The following is an 18,069-nucleotide window of genomic DNA, read 5'->3' on the forward strand; positions in this document are numbered from 1 at the left end:
TGGCTTTATCTTATAGAACTCAATATCCCCGTTGCAGCCGTTTGAGCTAAGATTTTAAAATTATTCACATAATGAAAACCTATACTTTGTTTCGGGCGAGTTTCCCATTTAAATGCATGTAACAGTGAGAAACGCATTGTCTTGGCGAAATAAAGCGTTTTTGAACAACTTCATATAAATCGCTGTAACTTTTGATAGAAGACTCAGACAAACATGTTTATGGCTTTATCTTATAGAACTCAATATCCCCGTGCTAGGCAAAGAGGTTTTGCAGCCGATTGAGCTAAGATTTTAAAATTATTCACATAATGAAAACCTATACTTTGTTTCAGGCGAGTTTCCCATTCAAATGCATGTAACAGTGAGAAACACACTGTCTTGGCGAAATAAAGCGTTTTTGAACAACTTCATATAAATCGCTGTAACTTTTGATAGAAGACTCAGACAAACATGTTTATGGCTTTATCTTATAGAACTCAATATCCCCATGCTGGGCAAACAAGTTGCAGCCGATTGAGCTAAGATTTTAAAATTATTCACATAATGAAAACCTATATTTGAATTTGAATTTACACTTTGTTTCAGGCGAGTTTCCCATTCAAATGCATGTAACAGTGAGAAACACACTGTCTTGGCGAAATAAAGCGTTTTTGAACAACTTCATATAAATCGCTGTAACTTTTGATAGAAGACTCAGACAAACATGTTTATGGCTTTATCTTATATAACTCAATATCCCCGTGCTAGGCAAACAGGTTTTGCAGCTGATTGAGCTAAGATTTTAAAATTATTCACATAATGAAAACCTATACTTTGTTTCAGGCGAGTTTCCCATTCAAATGCATGTAACAGTGAGAAACACACTGTCTTGGCGAAATAAAGCGTTTTTGAACAACTTCATATAAATCGCTGTAACTTTTGATAGAAGACTCAGACAAACATGTTTATGGCTTTATCTTATATAACTCAATATCCCCGTGCTGGGCAAACAGGTTTTGCAGCCGTTTGAGCTAAGATTTTAAAATTATTCACATAATGAAAACCTATACTTTGTTTCGGGCGAGTTTCCCATTCAAATGCATGTAACAGTGAGAAACGCATCGTCTTGGCGAAAGAAAGCGTTTTTGAACAACTTCATATAAATCGCTGTAACCTTTGATAGAAGACTCAGACAAACATGTTTATGGCTTTATCTTATAGAACTCAATATCCCCGTGCTGGGCAAACAGGTTTTGCAGCCGTTTGAGCTAAGATTTTAAAATTATTCATATAATGAAAACCTATACTTTGTTTCAGGCGAGTTTCCCATTCAAATGCATGTAACAGTGAGAAACGCATTGTCTTGAGAAATAAAGCGTTTTTGAACAACTTCATATAAATCGCTGTAACTTTTGATGGAAGATTCAGATATACGTATTCATGACTTTATCTTATATAACTCAATATCCCCGTGCTGGGCAAACAGGTTTTGCAGCCGTTTGAGCTAAGATTTTAAAATTATTCACATAATGAAAACCTATACTTTGTCTCGGGCGAGTTTCCCATTCAAATGCATGTAACAGTGAGAAACACACTGTCTTGGTGAAAGAAAGCGTTTTTGAACAACTTCATATAAATCGCTGTAACTTTTGATAGAGGTCTCAGACAAACATGTTTATGGCTTTATCTTATAGAACTCAATATCCCCGTGCTGGGCAGCTGTTTGAGCAAAGATTTTAAAATTATTCACATAATGAAAACCTATACTTTGTTTCAGGCGAGTTTCCCATTCAAATGCATGTAACAGTGAGAAACACACTGTCTTGGCGAAATAAAGCGTTTTTGAACAACTTCATATAAATCGCTGTAACTTTTGATAGAAGACTCAGACAAACATGTTTATGGCTTTATCTTATAGAACTCAATATCCCCGTGCTGGGCAAACAGGTTTTGCAGCCGTTTGAGCTAAGATTTTAAAATTATTCATATAATGAAAACCTATACTTTGTTTCAGGCGAGTTTCCCATTCAAATGCATGTAACAGTGAGAAACGCATTGTCTTGAGAAATAAAGCGTTTTTGAACAACTTCATATAAATCGCTGTAACTTTTGATGGAAGATTCAGATATACGTATTCATGACTTTATCTTATATAACTCAATATCCCCGTGCTGGGCAAACAGGTTTTGCAGCCGTTTGAGCTAAGATTTTAAAATTATTCACATAATGAAAACCTATACTTTGTCTCGGGCGAGTTTCCCATTCAAATGCATGTAACAGTGAGAAACACACTGTCTTGGTGAAAGAAAGCGTTTTTGAACAACTTCATATAAATCGCTGTAACTTTTGATAGAGGTCTCAGACAAACATGTTTATGGCTTTATCTTATAGAACTCAATATCCCCGTGCTGGGCAAACAGGTTTTGCAGCCGTTTGAGCTAAGATTTTAAAATTATTCATATAATGAAAACCTATACTTTGTTTCAGGCGAGTTTCCCATTCAAATGCATGTAACAGTGAGAAACGCATTGTCTTGAGAAATAAAGCGTTTTTGAACAACTTCATATAAATCGCTGTAACTTTTGATGGAAGATTCAGATATACGTATTCATGACTTTATCTTATATAACTCAATATCCCCGTGCTGGGCAAACAGGTTTTGCAGCCGTTTGAGCTAAGATTTTAAAATTATTCACATAATGAAAACCTATACTTTGTCTCGGGCGAGTTTCCCATTCAAATGCATGTAACAGTGAGAAACACACTGTCTTGGTGAAAGAAAGCGTTTTTGAACAACTTCATATAAATCGCTGTAACTTTTGATAGAGGTCTCAGACAAACATGTTTATGGCTTTATCTTATAGAACTCAATATCCCCGTGCTGGGCAGCTGTTTGAGCAAAGATTTTAAAATTATTCACATAATGAAAACCTATATTTGAATTTGAATTTACACTTTGTTTCAGGCGAGTTTCCCATTCAAATGCATGTAACAGTGAGAAACACACTGTCTTGGCGAAATAAAGCGTTTTTGAACAACTTCATATAAATCGCTGTAACTTTTGATAGAAGACTCAGACAAACATGTTTATGGCTTTATCTTATATAACTCAATATCCCCGTGCTGGGCAAACAGGTTTTGCAGCCGTTTGAGCTAAGATTTTAAAATTATTCACATAATGAAAACCTATACTTTGTTTCAGGCGAGTTTCCCATTCAAATGCATGTAACAGTGAGAAACGCATTGTCTTGGCGTTTTTGAACAACTTCATATAAATCGCTGTAACTTTTGATAGAAGACTCAGACAAACATGTTTATGGCTTTATCTTATAGAACTCAATATCCCCATGCTGGGCAAAAAGGTTGCAGCCGATTGAGCTAAGATTTTAAAATTATTCACATAATGAAAACCTATATTTGAATTTGAATTTACACTTTGTTTCAGGCGAGTTTCCCATTCAAATGCATGTAACAGTGAGAAACACACTGTCTTGGCGAAATAAAGCGTTTTTGAACAACTTCATATAAATCGCTGTAACTTTTGATAGAAGACTCAGACAAACATGTTTATGGCTTTATCTTATAGAACTCAATATCCCCGTGCTAGGCAAACAGGTTTTGCAGCTGATTGAGCTAAGATTTTAAAATTATTCACATAATGAAAACCTATACTTTGTTTCAGGCGAGTTTCCCATTCAAATGCATGTAACAGTGAGAAACACACTGTCTTGGCGAAATAAAGCGTTTTTGAACAACTTCATATAAATCGCTGTAACCTTTGATAGAAGACTCAGACAAACATGTTTATGGCTTTATCTTATAGAACTCAATATCCCCGTGCTGGGCAAACAGGTTTTGCAGCCGTTTGAGCTAAGATTTTAAAATTATTCACATAATGAAAACCTATACTTTGTCTCAGGCGAGTTTCCCATTCAAATGCATGTAACAGTGAGAAACGCATTGTCTTGGCGTTTTTGAACAACTTCATATAAATCGCTGTAACTTTTGATAGAAGACTCAGACAAACATGTTTATGGCTTTATCTTATAGAACTCAATATCCCCATGCTGGGCAAACAGGTTGCAGCCGATTGAGCTAAGATTTTAAAATTATTCACATAATGAAAACCTATATTTGAATTTGAATTTACACTTTGTTTCAGGCGAGTTTCCCATTCAAATGCATGTAACAGTGAGAAACACACTGTCTTGGCGAAATAAAGCGTTTTTGAACAACTTCATATAAATCGCTGTAACTTTTGATAGAAGACTCAGACAAACATGTTTATGGCTTTATCTTATATAACTCAATATCCCCGTGCTAGGCAAACAGGTTTTGCAGCCGTTTGAGCTAAGATTTTAAAATTATTCACATAATGAAAACCTATACTTTGTTTCAGGCGAGTTTCCCATTCAAATGCATGTAACAGTGAGAAACGCATTGTCTTGAGAAATAAAGCGTTTTTGAACAACTTCATATAAATCGCTGTAACTTTTGATGGAAGATTCAGATATACGTATTCATGACTTTATCTTATATAACTCAATATCCCCGTGCTGGGCAAACAGGTTTTGCAGCCGTTTGAGCTAAGATTTTAAAATTATTCACATAATGAAAACCTATACTTTGTCTCGGGCGAGTTTCCCATTCAAATGCATGTAACAGTGAGAAACACACTGTCTTGGTGAAAGAAAGCGTTTTTGAACAACTTCATATAAATCGCTGTAACTTTTGATAGAGGTCTCAGACAAACATGTTTATGGCTTTATCTTATAGAACTCAATATCCCCGTGCTGGGCAGCTGTTTGAGCAAAGATTTTAAAATTATTCACATAATGAAAACCTATACTTTGTTTCAGGCGAGTTTCCCATTCAAATGCATGTAACAGTGAGAAACACACTGTCTTGGCGAAATAAAGCGTTTTTGAACAACTTCATATAAATCGCTGTAACTTTTGATAGAAGACTCAGAAAAACATGTTTATGGCTTTATCTTATATAACTCAATATCCCCGTGCTGGGCAAACAGGTTTTGCAGCCGTTTGAGCTAAGATTTTAAAATTATTCATATAATGAAAACCTATACTTTGTTTCAGGCGAGTTTCCCATTCAAATGCATGTAACAGTGAGAAACGCATTGTCTTGAGAAATAAAGCGTTTTTGAACAACTTCATATAAATCGCTGTAACTTTTGATGGAAGATTCAGATATACGTATTCATGACTTTATCTTATATAACTCAATATCCCCGTGCTGGGCAAACAGGTTTTGCAGCCGTTTGAGCTAAGATTTTAAAATTATTCACATAATGAAAACCTATACTTTGTCTCGGGCGAGTTTCCCATTCAAATGCATGTAACAGTGAGAAACACACTGTCTTGGTGAAAGAAAGCGTTTTTGAACAACTTCATATAAATCGCTGTAACTTTTGATAGAGGTCTCAGACAAACATGTTTATGGCTTTATCTTATAGAACTCAATATCCCCGTGCTGGGCAGCTGTTTGAGCAAAGATTTTAAAATTATTCACATAATGAAAACCTATACTTTGTTTCAGGCGAGTTTCCCATTCAAATGCATGTAACAGTGAGAAACACACTGTCTTGGCGAAATAAAGCGTTTTTGAACAACTTCATATAAATCGCTGTAACTTTTGATAGAAGACTCAGACAAACATGTTTATGGCTTTATCTTATATAACTCAATATCCCCGTGCTGGGCAAACAGGTTTTGCAGCCGTTTGAGCTAAGATTTTAAAATTATTCACATAATGAAAACCTATACTTTGTTTCAGGCGAGTTTCCCATTCAAATGCATGTAACAGTGAGAAACGCATTGTCTTGGCGTTTTTGAACAACTTCATATAAATCGCTGTAACTTTTGATAGAAGACTCAGACAAACATGTTTATGGCTTTATCTTATAGAACTCAATATCCCCATGCTGGGCAAACAGGTTGCAGCCGATTGAGCTAAGATTTTAAAATTATTCACATAATGAAAACCTATATTTGAATTTGAATTTACACTTTGTTTCAGGCGAGTTTCCCATTCAAATGCATGTAACAGTGAGAAACACACTGTCTTGGCGAAATAAAGCGTTTTTGAACAACTTCATATAAATCGCTGTAACTTTTGATAGAAGACTCAGACAAACATGTTTATGGCTTTATCTTATATAACTCAATATCCCCGTGCTAGGCAAACAGGTTTTGCAGCTGATTGAGCTAAGATTTTAAAATTATTCACATAATGAAAACCTATACTTTGTTTCAGGCGAGTTTCCCATTCAAATGCATGTAACAGTGAGAAACACACTGTCTTGGCGAAATAAAGCGTTTTTGAACAACTTCATATAAATCGCTGTAACTTTTGATAGAAGACTCAGACAAACATGTTTATGGCTTTATCTTATATAACTCAATATCCCCGTGCTGGGCAAACAGGTTTTGCAGCCGTTTGAGCTAAGATTTTAAAATTATTCATATAATGAAAACCTATACTTTGTTTCAGGCGAGTTTCCCATTCAAATGCATGTAACAGTGAGAAACGCATTGTCTTGAGAAATAAAGCGTTTTTGAACAACTTCATATAAATCGCTGTAACTTTTGATGGAAGATTCAGATATACGTATTCATGACTTTATCTTATATAACTCAATATCCCCGTGCTGGGCAAACAGGTTTTGCAGCCGTTTGAGCTAAGATTTTAAAATTATTCACATAATGAAAACCTATACTTTGTCTCGGGCGAGTTTCCCATTCAAATGCATGTAACAGTGAGAAACACACTGTCTTGGTGAAAGAAAGCGTTTTTGAACAACTTCATATAAATCGCTGTAACTTTTGATAGAGGTCTCAGACAAACATGTTTATGGCTTTATCTTATAGAACTCAATATCCCCGTGCTGGGCAGCTGTTTGAGCAAAGATTTTAAAATTATTCACATAATGAAAACCTATACTTTGTTTCAGGCGAGTTTCCCATTCAAATGCATGTAACAGTGAGAAACACACTGTCTTGGCGAAATAAAGCGTTTTTGAACAACTTCATATAAATCGCTGTAACTTTTGATAGAAGACTCAGACAAACATGTTTATGGCTTTATCTTATATAACTCAATATCCCCGTGCTGGGCAAACAGGTTTTGCAGCCGTTTGAGCTACGATTTTAAAATTATTCACATAATGAAAACCTATACTTTGTTTCAGGCGAGTTTCCCATTCAAATGCATGTAACAGTGAGAAACGCATTGTCTTGGCGTTTTTGAACAACTTCATATAAATCGCTGTAACTTTTGATAGAAGACTCAGACAAACATGTTTATGGCTTTATCTTATAGAACTCAATATCCCCATGCTGGGCAAAAAGGTTGCAGCCGATTGAGCTAAGATTTTAAAATTATTCACATAATGAAAACCTATATTTGAATTTGAATTTACACTTTGTTTCAGGCGAGTTTCCCATTCAAATGCATGTAACAGTGAGAAACACACTGTCTTGGCGAAATAAAGCGTTTTTGAACAACTTCATATAAATCGCTGTAACTTTTGATAGAAGACTCAGACAAACATGTTTATGGCTTTATCTTATAGAACTCAATATCCCCGTGCTAGGCAAAGAGGTTTTGCAGCTGATTGAGCTAAGATTTTAAAATTATTCACATAATGAAAACCTATACTTTGTTTCAGGCGAGTTTCCCATTCAAATGCATGTAACAGTGAGAAACACACTGTCTTGGCGAAATAAAGCGTTTTTGAACAACTTCATATAAATCGCTGTAACCTTTGATAGAAGACTCAGACAAACATGTTTATGGCTTTATCTTATAGAACTCAATATCCCCGTGCTGGGCAAACAGGTTTTGCAGCCGTTTGAGCTAAGATTTTAAAATTATTCACATAATGAAAACCTATACTTTGTCTCAGGCGAGTTTCCCATTCAAATGCATGTAACAGTGAGAAACGCATTGTCTTGGCGTTTTTGAACAACTTCATATAAATCGCTGTAACTTTTGATAGAAGACTCAGACAAACATGTTTATGGCTTTATCTTATAGAACTCAATATCCCCATGCTGGGCAAACAGGTTGCAGCCGATTGAGCTAAGATTTTAAAATTATTCACATAATGAAAACCTATATTTGAATTTGAATTTACACTTTGTTTCAGGCGAGTTTCCCATTCAAATGCATGTAACAGTGAGAAACACACTGTCTTGGCGAAATAAAGCGTTTTTGAACAACTTCATATAAATCGCTGTAACTTTTGATAGAAGACTCAGACAAACATGTTTATGGCTTTATCTTATATAACTCAATATCCCCGTGCTAGGCAAACAGGTTTTGCAGCTGATTGAGCTAAGATTTTAAAATTATTCACATAATGAAAACCTATACTTTGTTTCAGGGAGTTTCCCATTCAAATGCATGTAACAGTGAGAAACACACTGTCTTGGCGAAATAAAGCGTTTTTGAACAACTTCATATAAATCGCTGTAACTTTTGATAGAAGACTCAGACAAACATGTTTATGGCTTTATCTTATAGAACTCAATATCCCCGTGCTAGGCAAACAGGTTTTGCAGCCGTTTGAGCTAAGATTTTAAAATTATTCATATAATGAAAACCTATACTTTGTTTCAGGCGAGTTTCCCATTCAAATGCATGTAACAGTGAGAAACGCATTGTCTTGAGAAATAAAGCGTTTTTGAACAACTTCATATAAATCGCTGTAACTTTTGATGGAAGATTCAGATATACGTATTCATGACTTTATCTTATATAACTCAATATCCCCGTGCTGGGCAAACAGGTTTTGCAGCCGTTTGAGCTAAGATTTTAAAATTATTCACATAATGAAAACCTATACTTTGTCTCGGGCGAGTTTCCCATTCAAATGCATGTAACAGTGAGAAACACACTGTCTTGGTGAAAGAAAGCGTTTTTGAACAACTTCATATAAATCGCTGTAACTTTTGATAGAGGTCTCAGACAAACATGTTTATGGCTTTATCTTATAGAACTCAATATCCCCGTGCTGGGCAGCTGTTTGAGCAAAGATTTTAAAATTATTCACATAATGAAAACCTATACTTTGTTTCAGGCGAGTTTCCCATTCAAATGCATGTAACAGTGAGAAACACACTGTCTTGGCGAAATAAAGCGTTTTTGAACAACTTCATATAAATCGCTGTAACTTTTGATAGAAGACTCAGACAAACATGTTTATGGCTTTATCTTATATAACTCAATATCCCCGTGCTGGGCAAACAGGTTTTGCAGCCGTTTGAGCTAAGATTTTAAAATTATTCACATAATGAAAACCTATACTTTGTTTCAGGCGAGTTTCCCATTCAAATGCATGTAACAGTGAGAAACGCATTGTCTTGGCGTTTTTGAACAACTTCATATAAATCGCTGTAACTTTTGATAGAAGACTCAGACAAACATGTTTATGGCTTTATCTTATAGAACTCAATATCCCCATGCTGGGCAAAAAGGTTGCAGCCGATTGAGCTAAGATTTTAAAATTATTCACATAATGAAAACCTATATTTGAATTTGAATTTACACTTTGTTTCAGGCGAGTTTCCCATTCAAATGCATGTAACAGTGAGAAACACACTGTCTTGGCGAAATAAAGCGTTTTTGAACAACTTCATATAAATCGCTGTAACTTTTGATAGAAGACTCAGACAAACATGTTTATGGCTTTATCTTATAGAACTCAATATCCCCGTGCTAGGCAAACAGGTTTTGCAGCTGATTGAGCTAAGATTTTAAAATTATTCACATAATGAAAACCTATACTTTGTTTCAGGCGAGTTTCCCATTCAAATGCATGTAACAGTGAGAAACACACTGTCTTGGCGAAATAAAGCGTTTTTGAACAACTTCATATAAATCGCTGTAACCTTTGATAGAAGACTCAGACAAACATGTTTATGGCTTTATCTTATAGAACTCAATATCCCCGTGCTGGGCAAACAGGTTTTGCAGCCGTTTGAGCTAAGATTTTAAAATTATTCACATAATGAAAACCTATACTTTGTCTCAGGCGAGTTTCCCATTCAAATGCATGTAACAGTGAGAAACGCATTGTCTTGGCGTTTTTGAACAACTTCATATAAATCGCTGTAACTTTTGATAGAAGACTCAGACAAACATGTTTATGGCTTTATCTTATAGAACTCAATATCCCCATGCTGGGCAAACAGGTTGCAGCCGATTGAGCTAAGATTTTAAAATTATTCACATAATGAAAACCTATATTTGAATTTGAATTTACACTTTGTTTCAGGCGAGTTTCCCATTCAAATGCATGTAACAGTGAGAAACACACTGTCTTGGCGAAATAAAGCGTTTTTGAACAACTTCATATAAATCGCTGTAACATTTGATAGAAGACTCAGACAAACATGTTTATGGCTTTATCTTATATAACTCAATATCCCCGTGCTAGGCAAACAGGTTTTGCAGCTGATTGAGCTAAGATTTTAAAATTATTCACATAATGAAAACCTATACTTTGTTTCAGGCGAGTTTCCCATTCAAATGCATGTAACAGTGAGAAACACACTGTCTTGGCGAAATAAAGCGTTTTTGAACAACTTCATATAAATCGCTGTAACTTTTGATAGAAGACTCAGACAAACATGTTTATGGCTTTATCTTATAGAACTCAATATCCCCGTGCTAGGCAAACAGGTTTTGCAGCCGATTGAGCTAAGATTTTAAAATTATTCACATAATGAAAACCTATACTTTGTTTCAGGCGAGTTTCCCATTCAAATGCATGTAACAGTGAGAAACGCATTGTCTTGGCGTTTTTGAACAACTTCATATAAATCGCTGTAACTTTTGATAGAAGACTCAGACAAACATGTTTATGGCTTTATCTTATAGAACTCAATATCCCCGTGCTAGGCAAACAGGTTTTGCAGCCGTTTGAGCTAAGATTTTAAAATTATTCACATAATGAAAACCTATACTTTGTCTCAGGCGAGTTTCCCATTCAAATGCATGTAACAGTGAGAAACGCATTGTCTTGGCGAAATAAAGCGTTTTTGAACAACTTCATATAAATCGCTGTAACTTTTGATAGAAGACTCAGACAAACATGTTTATGGCTTTATCTTATAGAACTCAATATCCCCGTTGCAGCCGTTTGAGCTAAGATTTTAAAATTATTCACATAATGAAAACCTATACTTTGTCTCAGGCGAGTTTCCCATTCAAATGCATGTAACAGTGAGAAACGCATTGTCTTGGCGAAATAAAGCGTTTTTGAACAACTTCATATAAATCGCTGTAACTTTTGATAGAAGACTCAGACAAACATGTTTATGGCTTTATCTTATAGAACTCAATATCCCCGTTGCAGCCGTTTGAGCTAAGATTTTAAAATTATTCACATAATGAAAACCTATACTTTGTCTCAGGCGAGTTTCCCATTCAAATGCATGTAACAGTGAGAAACGCATTGTCTTGGCGTTTTTGAACAACTTCATATAAATCGCTGTAACTTTTGATAGAAGACTCAGACAAACATGTTTATGGCTTTATCTTATAGAACTCAATATCCCCATGCTGGGCAAACAGGTTGCAGCCGATTGAGCTAAGATTTTAAAATTATTCACATAATGAAAACCTATATTTGAATTTGAATTTACACTTTGTTTCAGGCGAGTTTCCCATTCAAATGCATGTAACAGTGAGAAACACACTGTCTTGGCGAAATAAAGCGTTTTTGAACAACTTCATATAAATCGCTGTAACTTTTGATAGAAGACTCAGACAAACATGTTTATGGCTTTATCTTATATAACTCAATATCCCCGTGCTAGGCAAACAGGTTTTGCAGCTGATTGAGCTAAGATTTTAAAATTATTCACATAATGAAAACCTATACTTTGTTTCAGGCGAGTTTCCCATTCAAATGCATGTAACAGTGAGAAACACACTGTCTTGGCGAAATAAAGCGTTTTTGAACAACTTCATATAAATCGCTGTAACTTTTGATAGAAGACTCAGACAAACATGTTTATGGCTTTATCTTATATAACTCAATATCCCCGTGCTAGGCAAACAGGTTTTGCAGCCGATTGAGCTAAGATTTTAAAATTATTCACATAATGAAAACCTATACTTTGTTTCAGGCGAGTTTCCCATTCAAATGCATGTAACAGTGAGAAACACACTGTCTTGGCGAAATAAAGCGTTTTTGAACAACTTCATATAAATCGCTGTAACTTTTGATAGAAGACTCAGACAAACATGTTTATGGCTTTATCTTATAGAACTCAATATCCCCGTGCTAGGCAAACAGGTTTTGCAGCCGATTGAGCTAAGATTTTAAAATTATTCACATAATGAAAACCTATACTTTGTTTCAGGCGAGTTTCCCATTCAAATGCATGTAACAGTGAGAAACGCATTGTCTTGGCGAAATAAAGCGTTTTTGAACAACTTCATATAAATCGCTGTAACTTTTGATAGAAGACTCAGACAAAAATGTTTATGGCTTTATCTTATAGAACTCGATATCCCCGTTGCAGCCGTTTGAGCTAAGATTTTAAAATTATTCACATAATGAAAACCTATACTTTGTTTCAGGCGAGTTTCCCATTCAAATGCATGTAACAGTGAGAAACGCATTGTCTTGGCGAAATAAAGCGTTTTTGAACAACTTCATATAAATCGCTGTAACTTTTGATAGAAGACTCAGACAAAAATGTTTATGGCTTTATCTTATAGAACTCGATATCCCCGTTGCAGCCGTTTGAGCTAAGATTTTAAAATTATTCACATAATGAAAACCTATACTTTGTCTCGGGCGAGTTTCCCATTCAAATGCATGTAACAGTGAGAAACGCATTGTCTTGGCGAAATAAAGCGTTTTTGAACAACTTCATATAAATCGCTGTAACTTTTGATAGAAGACTCAGACAAACATGTTTATGGCTTTATCTTATAGAACTCGATATCCCCGTGCTGGGCAAACAGGTTTTGCAGCCGATTGAGCTAAGATTTTAAAATTATTCACATAATGAAAACCTATACTTTGTCTCAGGCGAGTTTCCCATTCAAATGCATGTAACAGTGAGAAACGCATTGTCTTGGCGAAATAAAGCGTTTTTGAACAACTTCATATAAATCGCTGTAACTTTTGATAGAAGACTCAGACAAACATGTTTATGGCTTTATCTTATAGAACTCAATATCCCCGTTGCAGCCGTTTGAGCTAAGATTTTAAAATTATTCACATAATGAAAACCTATACTTTGTCTCAGGCGAGTTTCCCATTCAAATGCATGTAACAGTGAGAAACGCATTGTCTTGGCGTTTTTGAACAACTTCATATAAATCGCTGTAACTTTTGATAGAAGACTCAGACAAACATGTTTATGGCTTTATCTTATAGAACTCAATATCCCCATGCTGGGCAAACAGGTTGCAGCCGATTGAACTAAGATTTTAAAATTATTCACATAATGAAAACCTATATTTGAATTTGAATTTACACTTTGTTTCAGGCGAGTTTCCCATTCAAATGCATGTAACAGTGAGAAACACACTGTCTTGGCGAAATAAAGCGTTTTTGAACAACTTCATATAAATCGCTGTAACTTTTGATAGAAGACTCAGACAAACATGTTTATGGCTTTATCTTATATAACTCAATATCCCCGTGCTAGGCAAACAGGTTTTGCAGCTGATTGAGCTAAGATTTTAAAATTATTCACATAATGAAAACCTATACTTTGTTTCAGGCGAGTTTCCCATTCAAATGCATGTAACAGTGAGAAACACACTGTCTTGGCGAAATAAAGCGTTTTTGAACAACTTCATATAAATCGCTGTAACTTTTGATAGAAGACTCAGACAAACATGTTTATGGCTTTATCTTATATAACTCAATATCCCCGTGCTAGGCAAACAGGTTTTGCAGCTGATTGAGCTAAGATTTTAAAATTATTCACATAATGAAAACCTATACTTTGTTTCAGGCGAGTTTCCCATTCAAATGCATGTAACAGTGAGAAACACACTGTCTTGGCGAAATAAAGCGTTTTTGAACAACTTCATATAAATCGCTGTAACTTTTGATAGAAGACTCAGACAAACATGTTTATGGCTTTATCTTATAGAACTCAATATCCCCGTGCTAGGCAAACAGGTTTTGCAGCCGATTGAGCTAAGATTTTAAAATTATTCACATAATGAAAACCTATACTTTGTTTCAGGCGAGTTTCCCATTCAAATGCATGTAACAGTGAGAAACGCATTGTCTTGGCGAAATAAAGCGTTTTTGAACAACTTCATATAAATCGCTGTAACTTTTGATAGAAGACTCAGACAAACATGTTTATGGCTTTATCTTATAGAACTCGATATCCCCGTTGCAGCCGTTTGAGCTAAGATTTTAAAATTATTCACATAATGAAAACCTATACTTTGTCTCGGGCGAGTTTCCCATTCAAATGCATGTAACAGTGAGAAACGCATTGTCTTGGCGAAATAAAGCGTTTTTGAACAACTTCATATAAATCGCTGTAACTTTTGATAGAAGACTCAGACAAACATGTTTATGGCTTTATCTTATAGAACTCAATATCCCCGTGCTGGGCAAACAGGTTTTGCAGCCGATTGAGCTAAGATTTTAAAATTATTCACATAATGAAAACCTATACTTTGTTTCAGGCGAGTTTCCCATTCAAATGCATGTAACAGTGAGAAACACACTGTCTTGGCGAAAGAAAGCGTTTTTGAACAACTTCATATAAATCGCTGTAACTTTTGATAGAAGACTCAGACAAACATGTTTATGGCTTTATCTTATAGAACTCAATATCCCCGTTGCAGCCGTTTGAGCTAAGATTTTAAAATTATTCACATAATGAAAACCTATACTTTGTCTCAGGCGAGTTTCCCATTCAAATGCATGTAACAGTGAGAAACGCATTGTCTTGGCGAAAGAAAGCGTTTTTGAACAACTTCATATAAATCGCTGTAACTTTTGATAGAAGACTCAGACAAACATGTTTATGGCTTTATCTTATAGAACTCAATATCCCCGTTGCAGCCGTTTGAGCTAAGATTTTAAAATTATTCACATAATGAAAACCTATACTTTGTCTCAGGCGAGTTTCCCATTCAAATGCATGTAACAGTGAGAAACGCATTGTCTTGGCGAAATAAAGCGTTTTTGAACAACTTCATATAAATCGCTGTAACTTTTGATAGAAGACTCAGACAAACATGTTTATGGCTTTATCTTATAGAACTCAATATCCCCGTGCTAAGCAAACAGGTTTTGCAGCCGATTGAGCTAAGATTTTAAAATTATTCACATAATGAAAACCTATAATTTGTTTCAGGCGAGTTTCCCATTCAAATGCATGTAACAGTGAGAAACGCATTGTCTTGGCGTTTTTGAACAACTTCATATAAATCGCTGTAACTTTTGATAGAAGACTCAGACAAACATGTTTATGGCTTTATCTTATAGAACTCAATATCCCCGTGCTAGGCAAACAGGTTTTGCAGCCGTTTGAGCTAAGATTTTAAAATTATTCACATAATGAAAACCTATACTTTGTCTCGGGCGAGTTTCCCATTCAAATGCATGTAACAGTGAGAAACATACGCTCTTGGCGAAATAAAGCGTTTTTGAACAACTTCATATAGATCGCTGTAACTTTTGATAGAAGACTCAGACACACATGTTCATGGCTTTATCTTATAGAACTCAATATCCCCGTGCTGGGCAGCTGTTTGAGCTAAGATTTTAAAATTATTCACATAATGAAAACCTATACTTTGTCTCAGGCGAGTTTCCCATTCAAATGCATGTAACAGTGAGAAACGCATTGTCTTGGCGAAATAAAGCGTTTTTGAACAACTTCATATAAATCGCTGTAACTTTTGATAGAAGACTCAGAAAAAACATGTTTATGGCTTTATCTTATAGAACTCAATATCCCCGTGCTGGGCAGCTGTTTGAGCAAAGCTTTTAAAATTATTCACATAATGAAAACCTATACTTTGTCTCGGGCGAGTTTCCCATTCAAATGCATGTAACAGTGAGAAACACACTGTCTTGGCGAAATAAAGCATTTTCGTAAATCGGTGTAACTTTTGATAGAGGTCTCAGACAAACATGTTTATGGCTTTATCTTATAGAACTCAATATCCCCGTGCTGGGCAGCTGTTTGAGCTAAGCTTTTAAAATTATTCACATAATGAAAACCTATACTTTGTCTAAGGCGAGTTTCCCATTCAAATGCATGTAACAGTGAGAAACGCATTGTCTTGGCGAAATAAAGCGTTTTTGAACAACTTCATATAAATCGCTGTAACTTTTGATAGAAGACTCAGACAAACATGTTTATGGCTTTATCATATTTAAATCAATATCCCCGTGCTGGGCAAACAGGTTTTGCAGCCGATTGAGCTAAGATTTTAAAATTATTCACATAATGATAACCTATACTTTGTTTCAGGCGAGTTTCCCATTCAAATGCATGTAACAGTGAGAAACGCATTGTCTTGGCGAAATAAAGCGTTTTTGAACAACTTCATATAAATCGCTGTAACTTTTGATAGAGGTCTCAGACAAACATGTTTATGGCTTTATCTTATAGAACTCAATATTCCCGTGCTGGGCAGCTGTTTGAGCTAAGCTTTTAAAATTATTCACATAATGAAAACCTATACTTTGTCTCAGGCGAGTTTCCCATTCAAATGCATGTAACAGTGAGAAACGCATTGTCTTGGCGAAAGAAAGCGTTTTTGAACAACTTCATATAAATCGCTGTAACTTTTGATAGAAGACTCAGAAAAAACATGTTTATGGCTTTATCTTATAGAACTCAATGTCCCCGTGCTGGGCAGCTGTTTGAGCTAAGATTTTAAAATTATTCACATAATGAAAACCTATACTTTGTCTCGGGCGAATTTCCCATTCAAATGCATGTAACAGTGAGAAACGCATTGTCTTGGCGAAAGAAAGCGTTTTTGAACAACTTCATATAAATCGCTGTAACTTTTGATAGAAGACTCAGACAAACATGTTTATGGCTTTATCTTATAGAACTCAATATCCCCGTGCTGGACAGCTGTTTGAGCAAAGCTTTTAAAATTATTCACATAATGAAAACCTATACTTTGTCTCAGGCGAGTTTCCCATTCAAATGCATGTAACAGTGAGAAACGCATTGTCTTGGCGAAATAAAGCGTTTTTGAACAACTTCATATAAATCGCTGTAACTTTTGATAGAAGACTCAGAAAAAACATGTTTATGGCTTTATCTTATAGAACTCAATGTCCCCGTGCTGGGCAAACAGGTTTTGCAGCCGATTGAGCTAAGATTTTAAAATTATTCACATAATGATAACCTATACTTTGTTTCAGGCGAGTTTCCCATTCAAATGCATGTAACAGTGAGAAACGCATTGTCTTGGCGAAATAAAGCGTTTTTGAACAACTTCATATAAATCGCTGTAACTTTTGATAGAATACTCAGAAAAAACATGTTTATGGCTTTATCTTATAGAACTCAATATCCCCGTGCTGGACAGCTGTTTGAGCAAAGCTTTTAAAATTATTCACATAATGAAAACCTATACTTTGTCTCGGGCGAGTTTCCCATTCAAATGCATGTAACAGTGAGAAACGCACTGTCTTGGCGAAATAAAGCGTTTTTGAACAACTTCATATAAATCGCTGTAACTTTTGATAGAAGACTCAGACAAACATGTTTATGGCTTTATCTTATAGAACTCAATATCCCCGTGCTGGGCAGCTGTTTGAGCAAAGCTTTTAAAATTATTCACATAATGAAAACCTATACTTTGTCTCGGGCGAGTTTCCCATTCAAATGCATGTAACAGTGAGAAACACACTGTCTTGGCGAAATAAAGCGTTTTTGAACAACTTCATATAAATCGCTGTAACTTTTGATAGAAGACTCAGAAAAAACATGTTTATGGCTTTATCTTATAGAACTCAATATCCCCGTGCTGGGCAAACAGGTTTTGCAGCCGTTTGAGCTAAGATTTTAAAATTATTCACATAATGAAAACCTATAC

This window comes from Mchenga conophoros, linkage group LG1 (genome assembly GCF_057382185.1).
Source record: "Mchenga conophoros isolate Kocher_MC1m ecotype Shallow Benthic linkage group LG1, M_conophoros_male_GT1.1, whole genome shotgun sequence".
Lineage (NCBI taxonomy): Eukaryota > Metazoa > Chordata > Actinopteri > Cichliformes > Cichlidae > Mchenga > Mchenga conophoros.